Here is a 9280-nt window from a genome sequence, read left to right on the forward strand (position 1 = left end):
AGAGACTGAAATCTAATCGAGGGTTGCAGGGTGGTTTATATACAGCATATGAGATACCCAAGAGTGAGGGACAGACTGGAATCTAATCGAGGGGTTCAGGGTGGTTTAGATACAGCATATGAGATACCCAAGAGTGAGGGACCGAGTGGAATCTAATCGAGGGGTTCAGGGTGGTTTATATACAGCATAAGAGATAGCCAAGAGTGAGGGACAGACTGGAATCTAATCGAGGGGTTCAGGGTGGTTCACATACAGCATATGAGATACCTAAGAGTGAGGGACAGACTGGAATTAAATCGATGGGTTCAGGGTCGTTTATATACAGCATAAGAGATTGCCCAGAGTGAGGGACAGACTGGAATCTAATCGAGGGGTTCAGGGTGGTTTATATACAGCATATGAGATACCCAGGAGTGAGGGAGAGACTGAAATCTAATCAAGGGATTCGGGGTGGTTTACATACAGCATATGAGAAACCCAGGAGTGAGGGAGAGACTGGAATCTAATCGAGGGGTTCGGGGTGGTTTACATACAGCATACGAGATGCCCAAGAGTGAGGGACAGACTGGAATCTAATCGAGGGGTTCAGGGTGGGTGAAATACAGCATATGAGATAACCAGGAGTGAGGAGGAGACTGAAATCTAATCGAGGGGTTCGGGGTGGTTTACATACAGCATATGAGATGCCCAAGAGTGAGGGACAGACTAGAACCTAATCGAGGGGTTCAGGGTGGTTTAAATACAGCATATGAGATACCCAGGTTTGAGGGAGAGACTGAAATCTAATCGAGGGGTTCGGAGTGGATTATATACAGCATATCAGATACCCAAGAGTGAGGGACAGACTGGAATCTAATCGAGGGGTTCAGGGTGGTTTACATACAGCAAATGAGATACCCAAGAGTAAGGGGCAGACTGGAATCTAATCGAGGGTTTCAGGGTGGTATCCATACTGCATATGAGATACCCAGGAGTGTGGGAGAGACTGTAATCTAACCGAGGGGTTCTTGGTGGTTTATATGCAGCGTATGAGATAACCAGGAGCGAGGGAGACATTGGAATCTAATCAAGGGGTTCAGGTTGGTTTATATAGAGCATCTGAGAGACCCAAGAGTGAGGGAGAGACTGATATCTAATCGAGGGGTTCAGGGTGGTTTAGATACAGCATAAGAGATAGCCCAGAGTGAGGGACAGACTGGAATCTAATTGAGGAGTTCAGGGTGATTTAGATACAGCATATGAGATAACCAGGAGTGAGGGAGAGACTGAAATCTAATCGAGGGATTCGGGGTGGTTTATATACAGCATATAAGATAACCAGGAGTGAGGGAGAAACTGAAATCTAATCGAGGGATTCGGGGTGGTTTATATACAGCATATGAGATACCCAGGAGTGAGCGAGAGACTGAAATCTAATCGAGTGGTTCGGGGTGGTTTATATACAGCATATGAGATACTCAAGAGTGAGGGACAGACTGGAATCTAATCGAGGGTTTCAGGGTGGTTTATATACTGCATATGAGATAACCAGGAGCGAGGGAGAGACTGAAATCTAATCGAGGGATTCGAGGTGGTTTATATACAGCATAAGAGATAACCAGGAGTGAAGGAGAGACTGAAATCTAATCGAGGGATTCGGGGTGGTTTATATACAACATATGAGAGAACCAGGAGTGAGGGAGAGACTGAAATCTAATCGAGGGTTTTCGGGCTGGTTTACATGCAGCATATGAGATACCCAAGAGTGAGGGACCGAGTGGAATCTAATTGAGGGGTTCAGTGTGGTTTACACACAGCATATGAGATACCCAAGAGTGAGGGACAGACTGGGATCTAATCGACGGGTTCAGTGTGGTTTATATACAGCATATCAGATACCCAAGAGTGAGGGACAGACTGGAATCTAATCGAGGGGTTCAGGGTGGTTTACATACAGCATATGAGATACCCAAAGTTTGAGGGACAGACTGGAATTAGATCGAATGGTTCAGGGTGGTTTGCATACAGCATATGAGATACCCAAGAGTGAGGGACAGACTGGAATCTAATCGAGGGGTTCAGAGTGGTTTATATACAGCATATGAGATAACCAGGAGCGAGGGAGAGACTGTAATCTAACCGAGGGGTTCAGGGTGGTTTAGATACAGCATAAGAGTTACCCAAGAGTGAGGGACAGACTGGAATCTAATCGAGGGGTTCAGGGTGGTTTACGTATAGCATATGAGATACCCAGGAGTGAGGGAGAGACTGAAATCCAATCGAGGGGTACGGTGTGGTTTACATACAGCATATGAGATGCCCAAGAGTGAGGGACAGACTGGAATCTAATCGAGGGTTTCAGGGTGTTTTACATACAGGAGATGAGATACCAAGCAGTGAGGGAGAGACTGAAATCTAATCGAGGGTTGCAGGGTGGTTTATATACAGCATATGAGATACCCAAGAGTGAGGGACAGACTGGAATCTAATCGAGGGGTTCAGGGTGGTTTAGATACAGCATATGAGATACCCAAGAGTGAGGGACCGAGTGGAATCTAATCGAGGGGTTCAGGGTGGTTTATATACAGCATAAGAGATAGCCAAGAGTGAGGGACAGACTGGAATCTAATCGAGGGGTTCAGGGTGGTTCACATACAGCATATGAGATACCTAAGAGTGAGGGACAGACTGGAATTAAATCGATGGGTTCAGGGTCGTTTATATACAGCATAAGAGATTGCCCAGAGTGAGGGACAGACTGGAATCTAATCGAGGGGTTCAGGGTGGTTTATATACAGCATATGAGATACCCAGGAGTGAGGGAGAGACTGAAATCTAATCAAGGGATTCGGGGTGGTTTACATACAGCATATGAGAAACCCAGGAGTGAGGGAGAGACTGGAATCTAATCGAGGGGTTCGGGGTGGTTTACATACAGCATACGAGATGCCCAAGAGTGAGGGACAGACTGGAATCTAATCGAGGGGTTCAGGGTGGGTGAAATACAGCATATGAGATAACCAGGAGTGAGGAGGAGACTGAAATCTAATCGAGGGGTTCGGGGTGGTTTACATACAGCATATGAGATGCCCAAGAGTGAGGGACAGACTAGAACCTAATCGAGGGGTTCAGGGTGGTTTAAATACAGCATATGAGATACCCAGGTTTGAGGGAGAGACTGAAATCTAATCGAGGGGTTCGGAGTGGATTATATACAGCATATCAGATACCCAAGAGTGAGGGACAGACTGGAATCTAATCGAGGGGTTCAGGGTGGTTTACATACAGCAAATGAGATACCCAAGAGTAAGGGGCAGACTGGAATCTAATCGAGGGTTTCAGGGTGGTATCCATACTGCATATGAGATACCCAGGAGTGTGGGAGAGACTGTAATCTAACCGAGGGGTTCTTGGTGGTTTATATGCAGCGTATGAGATAACCAGGAGCGAGGGAGACATTGGAATCTAATCAAGGGGTTCAGGTTGGTTTATATAGAGCATCTGAGAGACCCAAGAGTGAGGGAGAGACTGATATCTAATCGAGGGGTTCAGGGTGGTTTAGATACAGCATAAGAGATAGCCCAGAGTGAGGGACAGACTGGAATCTAATTGAGGAGTTCAGGGTGATTTAGATACAGCATATGAGATAACCAGGAGTGAGGGAGAGACTGAAATCTAATCGAGGGATTCGGGGTGGTTTATATACAGCATATAAGATAACCAGGAGTGAGGGAGAAACTGAAATCTAATCGAGGGATTCGGGGTGGTTTATATACAGCATATGAGATACCCAGGAGTGAGCGAGAGACTGAAATCTAATCGAGTGGTTCGGGGTGGTTTATATACAGCATATGAGATACTCAAGAGTGAGGGACAGACTGGAATCTAATCGAGGGTTTCAGGGTGGTTTATATACTGCATATGAGATAACCAGGAGCGAGGGAGAGACTGAAATCTAATCGAGGGATTCGAGGTGGTTTATATACAGCATAAGAGATAACCAGGAGTGAAGGAGAGACTGAAATCTAATCGAGGGATTCGGGGTGGTTTATATACAACATATGAGAGAACCAGGAGTGAGGGAGAGACTGAAATCTAATCGAGGGTTTTCGGGCTGGTTTACATGCAGCATATGAGATACCCAAGAGTGAGGGACCGAGTGGAATCTAATTGAGGGGTTCAGTGTGGTTTACACACAGCATATGAGATACCCAAGAGTGAGGGACAGACTGGGATCTAATCGACGGGTTCAGTGTGGTTTATATACAGCATATCAGATACCCAAGAGTGAGGGACAGACTGGAATCTAATCGAGGGGTTCAGGGTGGTTTACATACAGCATATGAGATACCCAAAGTTTGAGGGACAGACTGGAATTAGATCGAATGGTTCAGGGTGGTTTGCATACAGCATATGAGATACCCAAGAGTGAGGGACAGACTGGAATCTAATCGAGGGGTTCAGAGTGGTTTATATACAGCATATGAGATAACCAGGAGCGAGGGAGAGACTGTAATCTAACCGAGGGGTTCAGGGTGGTTTAGATACAGCATAAGAGATAGCCCAGAGTGAGGGACAGACTGGAATCTAATCGAGGAGTTCAGGGTGGTTTATATACAGCATATGAGATACCCAGGAGTGAGGGAGAGACTGAAATCTAATCGAGGGATTCAGGGTGGTTTATATACAGCATATGAGATAACCAGGAGTGAGGGAGAGACTGAAATCTAATCGAGGGGTTCAGGGTGGTTTACATACAGTATATGAGATACCCAAGAGTGAGAGGCAGACTGGAATTAAATCGAGGGGTTCAGGGTGGTTTACATACAGCATATGAGATACCCGAGAGTGAGGCACATACTGGAATCTAATCGAGGGGTTCAGGGTGGTTTACATACAGCATATGAGATACCCAGGAGCGAGGGAGAGACTGTAACCTTACCGAAGTGTTCGGGGTGGTTTATATACAGCATATGAGATACCCAAGAGTGAGGGGCAGACTGGAATTAAATCGAGGGGTTCAGGGTGGTTTATATACAGCATATGAGATACCCAGGAGTGAGGGAGAGACTGAAATCTAATCGAGGACTTCGGGGTGGTTTCTATACAGCATATGAGATACCCAAGTGTGAGGGACACACTGGAATCTAATCGAGGGGTTCAGGGTGGTTTCGATACAGCATAAGAGATACCCAAGAGTGAGGGACAGACTGGAATCTAATTGAGGGGTTCAGGGTGTCTTATATACAGCATATGAGAAACCCAAGAGTGAGGGAGAGACTGAAATCTAACCGAGGGGTTCGGAGTGGTTTATATACAGCATATGAGATACCCAAGAGTGAGGGACAGACTGGAATTAAATCGAAAGGTTCAGGGTGGTTTATATACAGCATACGAGATGCCCAGGAGTGAGGGAGAGACTGGAATCTAATCGAGGGGTTCGGGGTGGTTTACATGCAGCATATCATATACCCAAGAGTGAGGGACAGACTGGAATCTAATCGAGGGGTTCAGGGTGGTTTATGTAGAGCATATGAGATACCCAGGAGTGAGTTACAGCTTGGAATTTAATCGAGGGGTTCGGGATGGTTTATATACAGCATATGAGATGCCCAAGATTGAGGGGCAGACTGGAATTTAATCGAGGGGTTCAGGGTGGTTTACATGCAGCATATGAGATACCCAGGAGTGAGGGAGAGAATGTAATCTAACCGAGGGGTCAGGGTGGTATACATACAGCATATGAGATGCCCAAGAGTGAGGGACAGACTGGAATCTAATCGAGGGGTTCGGGGTGGTTTATATACAGCATATGAGATACCCAGGAGTGAGGGAGAGACTGAAATCAAATCGAGGGGTTCGGGGTGGTTTATATACAACATATGAGATAACCAGGAGCGAGGGAGAGACTGGAATCTAATTGAGGGGTTCAGGGTGGTTGACATACTGCATATGAGATAACCTGGATGGAGGGAGAGACTGGAATCAAATCGAGGGGTTCAGGCTGGTTTACATACAGCATATGAGATGCTGAAGAGTGAGGGACAGACTGGAATCTAATCGAGGGGTTTAGGCTTTACACAGCATATCAGATACCCAAGAGTGAGGGACAGACTGCAATCAAATCGAGGGGTTCAGGGTGGTTTATATACAGCATATGAGATAACCTGGAGCGAGGGAGAGACTGGAATCTAATCGAGGGGTTGGGGGTGGTTTACATACAGCATATGAGATAACCTGGAGGGAGGGAGAGACTGGAATCTAATCGAGGGGTTGGGGGTGGTTGACATACAGCATATGAGATAACCAGGAGCGAGGGAGAGACTGGAATCTAATCGAGGGGTTGGGGGTGGTTGACATACAGCATGTGAGATAACCGGGAGCGAGGGAGAGACTGGAATCTAATTGAGTGGTTCAGGGTGGTTGACATACTGCATATGAGATAACCGAGATGGAGGGAGAGACTGGAATCTAATCGAGGGGTTCAGGGTGGTTTACATACAGCATATGAGATGCTGAAGAGTGAGGGACAGACTGGAATCTAATCGAGGGGTTCAGGGTGGTTTATATACAGCATATGAGATACCCAGGAGTGAGGGAGATACTGAAATCTAATCGAGGGGTTGGGGATGGTTTATATACAGCATATGAGATGCCCAAGAGTGAGGGACAGAGTGGAATCTAATCGAGGGGTTCAGGGTGGTTTACATAAAGCATATGAGATACCCAGGAGCGAGGGAGTGACTGTAATCGAACCGAAGGGTTCGGAGTGGTTGACATACAGCATTTGAGATACCCAGGAGTGAGGGAGAGACTGGAATCTAATCGAGGGGTTCAGGGTGGTTTATATACAGCATATGAGATACCCAAGAGTGAGAGACACACTGGAATCTAATCGAGGGGTTCCGGGTAGTTTAGATACAGCATAAGAGATACCCAAGAGTGAGGGACAGACTGGAATCTAATCGAGGGGTTCAGGGTTGTTTTACATACAGCAAATGAGATACCCAAGAGTGAGGGGCAGACTGGAATCTAATCGAGGGTTTCAGGGTGGTATGCATACTGCATATGAGATACCCAGGAGTGTGTGAGAGACTGTAATCTAACCGAGGGGTTCTTGGTGGTTTATATGCAGCATATGAGATAACCAGGAGCGAGGGAGACATTGGAATCTAATCAAGGGGTTCAGGTTGGTTTATATAAAGCATCTGAGAGACCCAAGAGTGAGGGAGAGACTGATATCTAATCGAGGGGTTCAGGGTGGTTGAGATACAGCATAAGAGAGAGCCCAGAGTGAGGGACAGACTGGAATCTAATTGAGGAGTTCAGGGTGATTTAGATACAGCATATGAGATAACCAGGAGTGAGGGAGAGACTGAAATCTAATCGAGGGATTCGTGGTGGTTTATATACAGCATATAAGATAACCAGGAGTGAGGGAGAAACTGAAATCTAATCGAGGGATTCGGGGTGGTTTATATACAGCATATGAGATACCCAGGAGTGAGGGAGAGACTGAAATCTAATCGAGTGGTTCGGGGTGGTTTATATACAGCATATGAGATACCCAAGAGTGAGGGACAGACTGGAATCTAATCGAGGGTTTCAGGGTGGTTTATATACAGCATATGAGAGAACCAGGAGTGAGGGAGAGACTGAAATCTAATCGAGGGTTTTCGGGCTGGTTTGCATGCAGCATATGAGATACCCAAGAGTGAGGGACCGAGTGGAATCTAATTGAGGGGTTCAGTGTGGTTTACATACAGCATATGAGATACCCAAGAGTGAGGGACAGACTGGGATCTAATCGACGGGTTCAGGGTGGTTTATATACAGCATATCAGATACCCAAGAGTGAGGGACAGACTGGAATCTAATCGAGGGGTTCAGGGTGGTTTACATACAGCATATGAGATACCCAAAGTTTGAGGGACAGACTGGAATTAGATCGAGGGGTTCAGGGTGGTTTGCATACAGCATATGAGATACCCAAGAGTGAGGGACAGACTGGAATCTAATCGAGGGATTCAGAGTGGTTTATATACAGCATATGAGATAACCAGGAGCGAGGGAGAGACTGTAATCTAACCGAGGGGTTCAGGGTGGTTTAGATACAGCATAAGAGATAGCCCAGAGTGAGGGACAGACTGGAATCTAATCGAGGAGTTCAGGGTGGTTTATATACAGCATATGAGATACCCAGGAGTGAGGGAGAGACTGAAATCTAATCGAGGGATTCGGGGTGGTTTATATACAGCATATGAGATAACCAGGAGTGAGGGAGAGACTGAAATCTAATCGAGGGGTTCGGAGTGGTTTATATACAGCATATGAGGTACCCAAGAGTGAGGGACAGACTGTAATCTAATGGAGCGGTTCAGTGTGGTTTACATACAGCATATGAGATACCCAAGAGTGAGGGGCAGACTGGAATTAAATCGAGGGGTTCAGGGTGGTTTACATACAGCATATGAGATACCCAAGAGTGAGGCACATACTGGAATCTAATCGAGGGGTTCAGGGTGGTTTACATACAGCATATGAGATACCCAGGAGCGAGGGAGAGACTGTAACCTTACCGAAGTGTTCGGGGTGGTTTATATACAGCATATGAGATACCCAGAAGTGAGGGAGAGACTGAAATCTAATCGAGGGGTTCGGAGTGGTTTATATACAGCATATGAGATACCCAAGTGTGAGGGACACACTGGAATCTAATCGAGGGGTTCAGGGCGGTTTCGATACAGCATAAGAGATACCCAAGAGTGAGGGACAGACTGGAATCTAATTGAGGGGTTCAGGGTGGTTTATATACAGCATATGAGAAACCCAAGAGTGAGGGAGAGACTGAAATCTAATCGAGGGGTTCGGAGTGGTTTATATACAGCATATGAGATACCCAAGAGTGAGGGACAGACTGGAATTAAATCGAGAGGTTCAGGGTGGTTTATATACAGCATACGAGATGCCCAGGAGTGAGGGAGAGACTGGAATCTAATCGAGGGGTTCGGGGTGGTTTACATACAGCATATCAGATACCCAAGAGTGAGGGACAGACTGGAATCTAATCGAGGGGTTCAGGGTGGTTTATGTAGAGCATATGAGATACCCAGGAGTGAGGGAGAGACTTAAATCTAATCGAGGGGTTCGGGATGGTTTATATACAGCATATGAGATGCCCAAGAGTGAGGGGCAGACTGGAATTTAATCGAGGGGTTCAGGGTGGTTTACATGCAGCATATGAGATACCCAGGAGTGAGGGAGAGAATGTAATCTAACCGAGGGGTCAGGGTGGTATACA

This window comes from Chiloscyllium plagiosum, unplaced genomic scaffold, assembly GCF_037043375.1.
Source record: "Chiloscyllium plagiosum isolate Xiang-an unplaced genomic scaffold, Cpla_swu_hap1 HiC_scaffold_42, whole genome shotgun sequence".
NCBI lineage: Eukaryota > Metazoa > Chordata > Chondrichthyes > Orectolobiformes > Hemiscylliidae > Chiloscyllium > Chiloscyllium plagiosum.